The following is a 15,270-nucleotide window of genomic DNA, read 5'->3' on the forward strand; positions in this document are numbered from 1 at the left end:
TATACAAGGTACTGGATGTTACTAATTTTCTAGATAAACGTGTTGTGTGTGTTATGTCATTTTTATTAATGACATGTGGAATGGTTTAGCTAGGATATTAACATGGTCTAATGATGGTTTAAGGGAGTATTAATTGGAGAAAATTTGAATTAAAAAGTTTAAGAAAAGATTAAGTATGATTAAGCTTTAAAGCATAGCTTGAAGTGCACTAACATCAAGTATGATGGTTAATAGCCTTAACCAATTTTTAAAACTTAATTTGGGTACTTTGAGTGTGATTTGGGCTTAAGGAAACCAATGGTATGGTGTATTGGGCCTTTGGTCTTTGAATGGTAAAATGAGCCTAAACATAGCTTTAGGCTATATGAGCTTGAAAAGGGCCAAGGGTTCAATCTACACCAAAAGTCTTATGCATTCCTATACTTGGGCCAAGACTAGCCTTGATTTCCTAAGGGCTTGGTTGAAGATTTTTCTTGGGCTAGGCCCATGAATGTACTTGGGTCCTAAAAAACCTCAACAAAATTACTAATGGGCTTGCCTCTCTAATCCTTAGGTCATTAACACTAAGTACCAACATTAATGTTAATCCCATTATCAACCTTAATGAAAGTGATTAACTCAAAAATAAAAGCCTAATCTAGAGTACTTAAGGGTTAATCAAGAGTTAATTAAGCGGGGTGTTACAAGTTAGGAGTCACACATTAAGTTGTTGACCGAGCCATTGACTGTAATGTCTCAATGAAAGGTCAAAATCACATGGCCTATACTCCAAAAGGACTAGTCAGTGATATAATTGGAGCCTCATTAGAACCTTATAAAGAGTAATAATTTCTCCTTCCCAAACAATATGAGATCTCATACACTACCTACCCTTATCCTTATCATATGGGGTATCACAATCTCCCTCTCTTAAATTCCGGATGTCCTCGTCGGGCCATTCCATTGTAGGTGACATGGCTCAAATCTCACATTTTTTGTTGGGATAGGCTCTGGTACCATTTGTAATGTTCCAATGAAAGACTCAAACCGTATGACCTATACTTCAAAAAGACTAGTCAATAATACAATTGGAACCTTACAAAGAGCAAGAATTTTTCCTTCACAATCAATGTAGGATCTCATACACTACTTACTTTTATCCTTATTATATGGGGTGTCAAATTGACCGAGGCAAAAACTAATCACCTATGCCTAAACAGGTTGACTCGTTTCACAGTGCTTGAACAAGTTGACTCTATTTTTTTAACCGGTTCGGACCAATTTTGAAATTTTTGGCCATTCTAAATCATTTTAAGCCCGATTTAAAGCCAGATTCTATGCAAAATCTTTATAGAGCATTTATTATCCTAGAAAATCTTCAAAAATTTCTTGAAAAAAGAAAAACTTCAAGAAAAGTTTGTGTGAACACTCAATTGAGTACACATATAATTTCTATATTTTTTTGTTGTTAATCTTAAGGTTTGTTATTTATGGCACCGAAGAAAGCATTGATCCGTCAAGGATTGAAAAATTAAATAAAAGGATTTTTGGGCCTGAAAAAGATATATAATTTTTCTTATAACCCATGAAAAGACCTTATAAACATAAAAAACACAAAAGTCATATGATAATGTAGAAAATGACCAGAAGAAAATGGAAGTAGCGTAAGAACTCTAGACAAATGAGAAGAACACAATGCATGGACAAAAACTTTGATTTTTCATTGCATCAATGATGATATCGTTCCTTTTTTTGAAGACTTTGAAACTGCCAAAGAGATTATTGATGCAGTTGAGGCAAAGTATGATTTAAAGTCGGATACTTATATATAATTATTATTGGATAAGTATAACCAAATATGCATGAAAGAGAATAATGACATAGTCCAAATACAATTGAATGCAAAAGAATTACACGATGCCGGTCATCTTCTCATTGATAAAATGCAAGTTACAACTATACTAAATAATCTTCCTTCATCTTGTGATCATATTGTTACTTCTTTAACATATAGTAGAAATGAAATAACAATGACATCGTTTCTAATACTTTTAATACATGAAGGATAAAGGATGAAGAGGAGGAATAGAGAGAGTAAATAATCCAATTTACTGATGTCTTAGGACATGTGTTCTATACAGAAAAAAATGAAGCCAAAACAGTTTAAGAAATAGAAATGGTCGAAAAAGAGGCAAAATAAATCATTTACCAAAAATTGTTTCTAATGTGGGAAGAATAAGCATTACAAGTCACAATTTCCTAATAAGAAAAAACAAAAGAAATCAAGGAAATTGTGATTACGGTTTCAAAAGTAATGCTTGATCAGATTCATGGTGGATTGACTCTGCAGCAAAAAGACATATATGTAGGAACAGAGAGCTGTTTGTCAATCTTAAAGAGAATCAAGCAGGTGAGTACATAGTGTATATGAGCAACAACATATACTGTGATGTCTTGGGGCAATGTACGTGTAAATTTAAATGAATAGTTCCATTATTTTAGTTAGTGACGTATTATATAAAACTAGTATTCGTAGGAATTTAGTGATGGTTCCCATAGGAGTGTTGGTTGAGGAAGTGTCAAAAGACAATCGTTTGATTTAGTGAAACGGTTGTCCCTTGTCAATGGTTGTGCCTGCCAACCAGTGCCTTATGTTCTATATAAAATAGAAACCATTTGTGCACAACTCGTGTGCTTGCAATTACTCAGTCAAACACCAACCCATGATGCAAGCACCTTAACAGGATTGTTACCATTTTGTGGAAACAACAACTCGTCCGCTCTTTATTTTCTAACATATGTTCCTTCACTTGTATTTCATATGGCTTTGACATTTAGATCCATATTTTGAAACCTGAAGGTTGTCTGAGTTGCAGCTTGATCTGAGTTAATTGGCCTGTTTTTCTTTGTCTGTACACAATTGATCACATGCATAGCGCGGGTTCTTTGGCAGATAATGAATTTACTATGGCATCAAATGTCTTCTTGCACCAATCCACATAGAGTTTTATTCCATATCTTCAACACTAGAAGAAAAAATTCAAATGCCGGCAATATTTGACTGACAATCCAAATAGCCAGTAATTGGATCAAGAAAAACTGCGGGAAAACGTAATTGAATTTTATCACGTTATGTGATTTATTCCCATTCAAACAATTGAAATAATACGCAGTTCAGCCATTTACTGTAGAGCCCCGTTAGTACAAAGCCATTGACCGGTGAAGATTGCGGTACAGTTGAGGTTGGGGTTGACTGAATTAAAGAACTCGTCAGTTAAGTTGAATTTCTGCTTGATGTTAAAGCAAATGTCTCCGGTTTGAACACCGTAGATGGAATTACAAACAAGGGTGGGAATTGGCTTCAGGAACCCTGCAACGTATTTCAACATCGAAAGCAAAACGATGTCAACTTTCCATTGGACATGTTAAACAGAAAAATAGATGATAGTCTCAGAACAAAATTTACCACCAAGAAATTGGCTTTCAGCAACAGAGAAGATCAGGAGGAAGAGAGAGCATCAAAACCATGTTAAGACTGGTTGCTGTTGAGTTGCTAGACTTGGCCATGTTGATATATATAGATCTCTATTTGCTTCTCTTTTACTTTTGTAATAGGCGTTCTTGAAGTTGGGTTTTGTTCTCTCCATCGACCCCTCCTATTTATAATACTCCATCAGTGCAATTACCAAGAAATTGGGGAAAGTAACAGTACTTGGCCGGCCTGCATCAGAGCTGCACACACGAGTGATTATGCACAAGTACTATGATAGGTTTTCTAGGAAGATCTTCTAACTTAGCACATTAGAAAAGTATTGTTCTTGTTTCAATGAGCCATTATAAAAGTATTGATCTAGAAATAAATAGTAGATCATTAAAACTACTTTCCTTAAAATTAATTTTAAATAAAAAATTATTTTTTGTTAAGAAAATCTGAATAAATAAAAATAAAAATAAAAACTAGGAGTGAAAATGGTCCGGTCCGGCGATGGACCGAATATTTTCGGGGTCCGGTCTGGTCCAGTCGGTCCGGCCTATTTTTTTTTATTGTTTTATTTTTTTAAATAATTAATAAAAAAAATTTATTGAAAATACTAAATTAAATTAAGTGACTTATTAATGTAGATTATGTAACAAACTCAATAAAAAGATATTTTATATGGTCAATGATAATAAATTAGATGAAAATTATATTACTAATTTATATAATTACTATATAATTAACTAATTGATATTATATATTAGTTAATTCATAGAATATTAACATGAAGTGTTAATAACATATTTAAAATTTTATATTATTAATAGTGATAGGTTAGATGAAGATATATTTAAAATATTGTTAATTTATAGAATATTAACAAGTATTAATAATATTATTAAAAACCATGGATGCCCGGGCGACCACCATTGGCACAACTTTGTTTCCAACAAGGAAAGCTTAAATATTATTATTCAAGTTCCTAATCTTGAGTAATCCGCTCTATATTTCTTGAAGTTCGGCTACAAGAAAGGCCGGCCTCCTCTCTTATGGCAACTCTTACCTTCTGATCACTAGCTAATTCCTTACTCTTATAAATAGGAGGCTTGTATGGAGACTAAAACCCACCGGAGGAGCTTTTATAAAGGTAAGTACATTGAATAGAAGCTAGAAAATATATATTTAAGAGAAAACAATGGCCAATTCTAGCAAGGCAACAGCAGTGATTCTTAACGTAGTCTTGATGCTCTCTCTTCTCCTCATCTCCTTCTCCTCTGTTGCTGAAAGCCGATTTCTTGGGGTAAGTTCTGGCCTATACATATGGCTAATTACAAGTACTCCCTGAAAATCTATTGCATGCAGTAAAGCATTTATATAGATCATGATCCACCAGTTTGGTTAGTTTATGCGATTAATTGGTCTCTGAATTTAAAAGAATAATGTAATTTCTTTGATAATGGTATTGAATAAATGAGTGCGTGCAGATGGGATGGTGAAAGAGGAGGCAGCGGGCATTCTTTGTGATCTTGTGCATGCTGTAGAAAGTGGAGAGACATGCTCTGGGGTTGTTGAGAAGTTCAAGTTGAACGCTGAGACCTTTACTTTGATAAACCCTAACCTCAACTGCGATGCACTCTTCGTTGGTCAATGGGTCTGTATTGATGGGGCTCCAAACTAAACGTACAATATATTTTAACTATGCGTTTGAAAATAATAATTCCCTGTATGAACAATGCATGCATGGAGAGGAAAGAACTAATATTAATCTTTCCGCATTTATTTTGAATTGTGTCATTGGCCATATTAATGTGGCACTGTTGTTGATGTTGAAATCAAGAAATAAAACTCTCCCTCACGTTTTTGTTACAAAATATTATTTGTGACAATGTATAAAATGAGAGAACACATGTATTAGTGTGTGGCGTGGAATCCCCATCTCAAATAAAAACATATGTATTTGTAAACGTGGCGAGAAATCACCATATGAGGAATTACCGTCTACACAAAAATTAATATTTATAGAATTGTACATGTCGTTGAGGTAAGGAATCACCCTCTTCTCTAGCACGTAAAACTTGCAACTCCAATCACGTAGCAGTTCACATTTATCACATAGACATTCATCACATAGACATTAGTCGCCTGGTGGGCCAATAGGGGGTGGCCACTCCACCGTTTGGAATTTGGAAATCTCTCCCACAGGTCGACTCTCACATAGAGATATACATGTTGCATTGGGGAATGCCTACCCAGCCAACCAAGTTGAAGACACAAAATGTGATACGCCCGGGGGATTCATCCCATTTATCAAGTGAGGTCAACACAATACCGCCCCACCTTAATCATTCACAGGGACTCTATCTACTCGTATGAAGCTCATGGCGACGTATCACAAGAATGGTCCAGGAATTCTCCGTCTTATGCCATGATGATTAACATGCAATACTTACACATTCAGAGATATAAATACTCACACAGAGAAATCACCAAAAACAAATGCATTCAAATATAAGAAATCACCAAATATAAACTACTCATAAACATAAAGGCAAAAATATTTATTATTTCATGATTAGAAAGGAGAAGATTACAGAGTATGTATTGCTAAAATTCCATAACATCCTCACACAACATTTACCCTCATTCCTCGACATGCATTGTCTTAGAAGCTAATCTACCACACTGTCTTAGAATTACGATAGTGCTACGTTGATCATTTTTTTGTCTCCTTTGAAATCACTTGCTTTAAAGATTTAATGGCTATCAGGTGTTTACGATCTCAAAAGTGAGATTTTAGCTCTTACATTATGCCTTTTATAACACGGTTACATTAGGTATCCTTTTGACGTCCTTCTGAATTAAGACGTGCTTGGATAGAAGTCCCTTAGTCTTAATTGTCTCATAGTAGGATGATAAAGACAAACTTGCAGAGCATGGTTCGCATGTCCTTACGGCCTACATTGAGTCTAATCTTTAGTTTCTCTTCGAGTGAGGGTCTCCAGTGTGGCATCGGACCAAACCTCTAGATTTAGATGATATGATCTGCCAAGTCGTAATCCTTCGTAGACCCACTTCGAATGTGATTCTTCAAATGGAGTATGGGCTTCTGCGTATGACACTGCCACCTTCTAAGCGCTTCACTAAAATCCTGGAAAGCTTGTATGTGTCAACAAGGATCTTGTCCTTGACCGTTGCTTGCCGATTCTTCTCCTTTGTACATTGCGAAACTTTTCTAGAACTACGAGCCTCTTTGACTCCTTATTCTCACCTACACACTTGCTTTGCAAACCACCGCTATCTCATTTTCCACCAAGTCGAGGGCGGATCATCTTTGCCTTCCACACGATAAGGAAATGCCTTCTTCTTCGCCTTCTTTTTGCTCCTAGATGGTAGTCTGCCCTATCTCGCTGACATGCTCCTCACATCATTGGAAACACTTGCGGTGGTGAAGAAAACTATTGAATCTCCTAAGATAACTTTTTATTTTGACAACCAAGTTTCTACGTTATGCTCACGATTTTAAATAGTAACCTAGCTGTGAGGTGGGCAGTCCAACAAGTGAGGTGCTACAGTTCTAGGCACAACAATTACCAACTCTTGCGATTGTACATTCTTTGCACCAGTTACGTACGGGAAGTCCACCAACATAAACAACTATAAATATATATATATATATATATATATATATATATCTAGAACCTACTTTATTCGATAAATCTAGCTAGATTTTCGGCACAATACTATTGCCACATTGAAAAAAGATTTGAGAGTCAATTTCATAGCCAATGAGATAGATAATATTCATGCTCCCAGTTGCCATTATTGACGAGGAAGAACTGGACCATGAATAACAAAAGAACAAGTTTGACCAAAGTTATGTTGTGACGCCTCTAGATTCCGCTTGGGATCGGACATACATCCGAAGCGTCGAGACATTCAACACAAGGTTACTTGCCCCCATTCATGACATATATGATGCAATGTTCCTAACATGCATCTAGCATTATGCAATATTCGCAGTGGATATATATATATATATATATTTTTAGCAATATTATGCACCAAGCTTATAACATCCCAAATAGTTAAAACATAATCCATGCATACTTAACAAAATAAACATCCATAATTACAGCACGGGTATTAAAATACTGTAATCCCAAAACAACGGAGACTTGGCTCCATACTATCCAAATACCTAACTATGGAGGCTGCAAGCTACGTGTTGCGTCTACGGCCTCTAGTCAACCTTCTCCAATCTGCCAGTATTTGCTCCCTACTCTGATCCTGACACATCACCTACCATTCGGGGGGAATGGTAGTTGAGATTACTACGGTGAGATTTGAGATTTGATTACAAATCTCAACAAGTTAATAGGAAACTCTCACACAAGTTAATGATGCATGCATGGCAATAAAAGTATGAATGCATAATCAAAGTCTAAGTGAGCATAGCATAACTTGACATATAGCATGACATAAATGACATAATTTGAACTGAAACTGAAACTTAGCTTGATATGACATGGCATGTACTTGAACTTAAAACATAACATGGACTAGCAACATAGCGTGAACGTGAACTTGAAACATAACATGGATTTGAAATGTAGCATGAACGTGAACATACATAATTTGAACATAAACTTGAACATAACATGAACCTGAGCACAACATAACATAAACGTGAACTTGAATCATAACGTGAACGTGAACATGACATAACATGAACGTGAATTTGAACATAACATGAACATGAACATAACATGACATAAACATGAACTTGAAACATATTCTTGTCTCATGGGGTCACCATGATTGAGTAATCTTATCTCATGGGGTTACCATGATTGACATGAACTTGAAACTTGACATGAACGTAAACTTGAACACAACATAGCATGAAATACATGAACTTAGAATCTTATTCAATAGACTTAATTAATAAAAGTAACCATACGGGTGCTACACGGGTCCCTTTAAGCCGTATGTCCCTACCGATTATCGCATCACAACACAGGTGTCTATACCAATTGTAAGTGCGTTAATAGGTACTCCACAGTTGCTGTAGTCCCACGTATTCTACGTGTCACAATCGCTGTGTCTCACGTAGTGTATGCTCCACAGTTGTTGTGGCCCCATGAATTGTTTGTGCCATACTTGCTGTGGACAGATGTAACATAAAGTGTGGCTCCATCGGCGTTAGTGCCTAGCGCGCTCCGGTGACCAGCTAGTTAGGCCCCATTTGCAACCTGTTGACTGTACTTCATCAACCCAGGAAATTTCACACATATTTAGACACTCTAGCGTGAACAAAGGAGTTCTACTAGGATATTATCCTATCCTAGCTTTTAGGATCGTGATTGACATGAATAACTTAACTGGCATACATGATTTTTTGTAACGTGACATGACATGAATGTAAGACGACAGACATGACATACTTTGAGACATAAATGTAACAGATAACATTTCATAACATGGCATACATATAACAGACAATATTTTGTAACATGGCATAACATGTAACAGATAATATTTTGTAACATAGCATAACATGTGACAGTGAATATTATGTGACATGACATACATGTAACAAATAGCATACGTAATGTGACATACTTACAATAGATTGTAACATGAGATAGAATATATTGTATAATAGATAAGTATTTCATGAAAGAATAATTCGTGTAATAGATAAACATGTGATGACATGGCACATATAACAACATATGAACATACTGTAGTTCCCTTACCCATCACACATACACAGTAAACTGATAATAAGTTAAGAGCTAACTTACCTCGATCATCGCTTTCTACGAGAATAAAGCGCGAAACACGAGGAACTGTAAGAGGGTACTCTAAAAGTTAAAAACTTAATTACTAACAATTAGGAAAGTGAAAAGGGGCAACTTAGAGTAAAATTACCATTGTACCCTCTACATGTGGAAAAATGACCATATTTTACCCCTAGCTTAATGATTTCATATCATAACTCCAAAAATTACCACAATTTACATTCCTCATGTAAATTTTGTCCTAAACACAAATTTCAACTCAGAAAATTTTAAAACTATTCACAACTATGAAAAACTCACAATGGCCAAAACATTCGTAGGTCATTTCTCTTGATTTTGGTTGCAATTGCTTCCATCTTCAAAACCCATGATTAAACCAAAATTTTGTAACATGGATCTTCCTATCCTAAGTTTAAAAATACACTTAAAATATCCATTAAGAAAAGCTAATCATCAACACCAAACTTTTTGTAAAAAGACTCAAACTTTTTAACAAAAGTAAACCCTTAAATCACAAGTTTTGATCCTAATAAAAGCATCTTAAAAAATTTCAAAAAAACCAAATCTTACTTCTAACATATTCATAACATCATCCTAAGATCAACCATGCTTTAAATCATCAAACCAAAGTTACCAAAATCACAAAATAGCACTTGGAGTTTTTGGTTTTACACTTAGTCCAAAAATAGAAACTTTTCTCTCAACTAACTTTGATCAATCTCTTGATCCATGACTTTAAGACACGTGATCTTCAAAGTAAAACATATCATGGTTTAAAAATGTGTCCTAAAGAAGATCGAACCATCAAACTTAAAATCACATCAATAAAACTCAATAAAACATGGATCTAACCCAAAAACATGAAATCTTAGGTCTAACCAAAATCCTCTTATATAGAAAAATCATATCTTTAAAAATAATACTAAATATCTTCAAAATAATATCCTAACATGTATATAAGAGACTTAAGATCATCATATAAAAATATCAAAGCCTTTGGAATAAGATCAAACCACGAAATATTCAAACTTTTTCCAAACAAAAACTGTGTTTCCACTCTCAGTTTTCAAGTTTCTAAATCTAAGGAAATCTATTATAAAAAGCTTTATCCATGGAACAAAACCTCAATGAACATTCATAAACACATGCTAACAACACTCCACGAAATTTTTGGACCAAGATATATCCATTAGCTTGGTCAAAAATTCCAAAACATAACATACTCTCTAGTTTCATGCCCAAAATGACATTTCCATAGTTAAAAATACTTTTGACCGATCAAATGAGCATGGAATGAGCCCAATGAGATATCCACGGAAACGACACTCAAAGACGAACAATTTTTATAAGGATCCATTATGTGAAAATACTTACAAAGGATAAAAATTGCCACGTAAAAAAATCCAAAAATCTGCCCGATAGAGATCTTTTGAGTTTCTCTCTAAGAACGGGGTGAAGAAGTGATAAAATGAAATGAAATGTGCCTTGCACGACTTTAGATTTCTGAAGGGGGAAGTTATGGGCTTGAATGACCCTTGATTGAGCAAGGATTTCCTACAGTAGTTGTGAGATATGGAGGTTGATGGGGTGGATTTCTCATTCACATCAAGGCACTATTGGGTGCAGCCAATGGCAGTGGATGGTTTGCCATGTGGGGGAGGAAATTTCTTCAAGAAACTTTGTCAAGGTGACCAAATTCGTGGGCCTTGGTGGGCCCCAACCAAGGGGGCTTTAATTTAGGGTTTAAAGGAGGTTTGGTTAGGGTTTGAGATGCTATCAAGCCCAAAACTAATTTTTCTTGACCCAAACAAATTTTCAAAGTTTAAAAGGTTGGATAATGATGTAATAACAAGGATTTGATTAATTAATAGCATGTGAAAGTGTTTTAATCATGTGATTAAACACCATGCTAGAAATTGGATTGAAAAGGGTTTCAAGGCCAACTTTAGGGTTTGGAAAACCGTTTAGGTTTCAGTTTCAACCAAATTTTTGGGGTTTCAATTGGATTCTAACTATTTAGGATTTCACTAGGATTGAAACACTCTTTGGTCTGGCACAATTTGGTTGATCAGATGAAACAAAGCTTTGTTTAGATGACATGATCTCACACCTTGATTTCCTTCACAAAATTATCTAGTGGTTCCTCTTTGTACTAAGTGTCTAACTATGTGTGGGTAAGATCTTACCAAGTGTCCAAATAAAACTTCTCTAACCTAATTTGGACATTCCACATTGTGATTTTGAAAACACTGCACTGGGTGTGCTTATCGAGGTTACTATTTGCTTCGAAAAAAATGCATAATAAACTTAGTACTGAAAATCTTAAATATTCATATTAACCTATAGTGAAAATTGTTTACCGAAATTCAACCTCGAGGTGCCCCTAAAAATAATTTCACAATTTCGAACAGGCGTTTTGTCCAGAATTATGAAAATGGGCTAATGCGGTATAAAATCCTAAATAATCAACTAAGTCTAATGGCATAGACCATAATGTATTTTGACACTTTTAACTATCTGAAATAATTAAACTCATATTTCTATCACCATAGTGAGTGATAACACTGACTATGTTGATAGATTAAAACATGTGTGATTGGTCGATTCGTAAAAACTTAAGGGGTTTTCACGAGATTCCTAAAGTCAATTGAAATTTCACCAGTGAGTTTCTTGCGGGCTATTACATGTAGCCTTTGCATTGTTCTATTTGTGGTTTACATTCAAATTGATTATAAATAGTCACATAGCTAATCGACTTATCTCCCAATTGTTGTGGCTACTTGGTATAGGAAGTAGTACATGCAAATATTTAATGCCTATATTGGAGAACTTAATATTTGAATCGACGTACAGTTGCGGTTATGAAGAAAACTTTAGCTAGATGTTTTCAATGTGTACATATGAATGTAAGGATCATACCATGGCTATGCCCTGTGTCGATGTAATGATGTTTTTAAGTTTCAAAACCAGATGACACTGTAAATGATCAAATTTGGTTGTACTATACATCCCGTGGATGTAATTAAGCATAAACAAGGATAAAGTGGGAACATTATGGAAATAAGAATTGTCTAGGAAATAGCCATAGAAATTGCATAAAACCTCAACCTACAATGTTGATAATTATAAAATATCCATACAACTATCTCTATGAAAGCAGTAAAATAGAATATAACTTCTACTTTGCACCTCGAATCAATTGAAATCTATGTTTTAATTGTTAGTCATACAATGGAGAATACAATCTACATTGTCTAGTGTCCAAAACAAGACCTCGTGATCATGTGCAAAATGAGCTTGAAGTTCTATTTTCCGAGTAGCCCAGGAAACCTGTCCAGCTTGGAGGTCAATCAATGTATTCTAAAGTCAAGATATATTTTTTTCCATATCAAACTCAACTAGCTCGTATGCTAGTTAAATGTATGCCCTTTAAAGATTGACCACCAAACGTTATTGCACCTAGAGTTGATCGCATACGATTGTGCTGCCAATGAACCTTGTGTGAGTATGAGTGGTGCAATAGAAAACAATTGAGTGTACTACACTATGGAGAATTCAATAGTCTTAGTAGTAAAAGCTCACCATATATGATACCTCGGGTTGTAGATCCAGACTAGAATTTTTACTGGTCCGGTTTGGAACCCTATGATTTGGGTGAATATGGGCAATTATCCTCTTGACCTGGGCGGACTAGGGTATGGAAATTGGATTAGGTACGTGGATACCGTGTATTGATCCGGTAATCACATCTTTTTTTAATTATTATTTTAGCAATGTTCAGCTACATCGTTTTGCATATTACTGGATTAAAACCCACGTCTTCTCGAGTCTTGACACCCAGATTTCCCAACACGCGCACACACACACACACACTCTCTCTCTCTCTCTCTCTCTCTCTCTATATATATATATATGTCACCAAAATCCTAAGTTAGATCATTCGATGTCTTCGTTGGTTGTCATCACAAAGAAAGTCTTCGGTATGGTTCTCTCTCTCTCACTCTCCTCTCGATATGGTACCCTTTCTTCTTCAATCTTTTTGGTTACCAAAACCCTAACTCATTCTGAATCGCTGTTGCTGTTGGTTGTCGTCATAGAGAAAGTCGTCGGTATGGTTCTCTCTCTCTCTCTCTCTCTCTCTCTATGATGCCCCAGAACCCCACTGGGGATGTAACGGTGTTTTGGAGTGTCTGGATATGCGACAAAAGGTTAAATATCTCCATTCATGACAGTTAATATGTAGTGCATCCTAATTTGCAACTAGCAATATGCAATAATCACAATGAAAAATAGGGTGACTTATAAAAATTTATGTTAGATTGAACTAAACATCCCAATAATATTAATAATCATAAGGATAGTATTTCCTTAATACAAAATACTTAATCTAAGTACCATGGTTAGATCAACTCTTTCATACGCTTAGAAGTATGAAGAGTTAATGCTTATGAGTATCAAAATTATATTTAGTTTTCGCTCAAGGTCCGTCTGTAACACCCGGGCCTAGCGCCAAGGTTTTATTTATTATTATATATTTTGGGTTAAGAATGTGAAAAAAATCCAGTTCAAATTTTTTTAACATACTATTTTGTGGGCCAAGAAAATTTAAGGAAGAGCCCATTTATATTTTTATTCACTACATTTTTTTTTTGGACCATAAAGCCCAAGCCCATGTTACCTTAGTTTCAGACTCCACGATTCTACACAGTTTTACGTCAGTTTTATCCCTATACATGCACACGCACATCTCCCTCTTTTCTCTAGGGTTTTTCGTATCGCCCTTTAATATATATTTAAGCACCTATCATCACATGCACGTACGCCTCTATATGCTCCTCATTTTGTGTTTGTTTTGTTTCAAACATTTTTTTTTTTATTCACACGGCAACTTCACAGTTCATCAGATAGCCCCACATTTTTCTCGTCGTGCACAATGTAACACCCCATATTTTAGTGTATTTTTACTGAAGGAATTATTTTTATAGATTCAAAATTTATTCTCTTATTTTAAAATTGGTTGGATTTTTAGTGAGTTTATTTTTATGATTTTAATTTGGTGAAAATTATTTTTATGTGTTTTCTTAATATTTATTTATTGTTATGCATTTAAATTTCTTTTCATATTTAATTAATTACTCTGAGATTTAATTATTTTAATTTCACTTTACCATTACGTTTAAATTATTTTATTTATTGTGATTTTGAAATCGTTTCCATTGGATCAATTTTTTGTGACCCAAGTTATGAGGATTGGATCTCATTTATTTTCCCTCCATTTTTCTTTCCTCTCATTTTCTTTTCTCTTTATTTTCTTTTTCCTTATTTCTCCTTCGGTCTCTCCCTCCCGCGCACGACCCAGCCTCTCTCCCTCTCTCCGTCCGTTTGCCTCTTCCCCACCCAGCGCCGCCGTGAGCCGGCGGTGGTTGACACCGCCCTGCTCCCCTGCTTTCCCATCCACCGGCGACGTCACCCCTCCATTTCCAGCCTCAGCCGCGCCGCCGTTAGCCACCACCAGCCCTTCAAGCCGCGCCGTCATCTTCGCTCCAGCACCGCCATTGCACCACCATTGGCCACCATCTTCTCACCACTTCATCCTTGACCTCTTAGCAACCCATTGGACCCAACCCCACCTCCGATCTGTCACCGGTGAAGTATTTTCAACAACATTTCCGTTTTGGGCTTTTTGGTCTTCTACCGCCGCCCACGCAGCCACCCACTGCCAACCTTCACCACCACTAGCTTCACCGACCTCCCTAGGCCCTACCCTATCATTTTTGGGTCTTCGTTTGTCTCTGTTGAAAAGTGGGTATTTGAGACCCACGACCATAGTGCATTTTGCATTGTTGCGTAGCTCAGACGTCACTTCTTGTAGCTTCGTGATCCTTCGGAAATTGCTATATTGCACTGTAAGTATTTCTCCAAAGAACTTTTGTAATTTAAATGTATTTTTGTACTAACCCATTTCACTGTATTTTTTGGCATGCCGGACTGAGTTCAAGGAGTTCGGGG

The sequence above is a fragment of the Juglans microcarpa x Juglans regia genome, chromosome 5S (assembly GCF_004785595.1).
Source record: "Juglans microcarpa x Juglans regia isolate MS1-56 chromosome 5S, Jm3101_v1.0, whole genome shotgun sequence".
Lineage (NCBI taxonomy): Eukaryota > Viridiplantae > Streptophyta > Magnoliopsida > Fagales > Juglandaceae > Juglans > Juglans microcarpa x Juglans regia.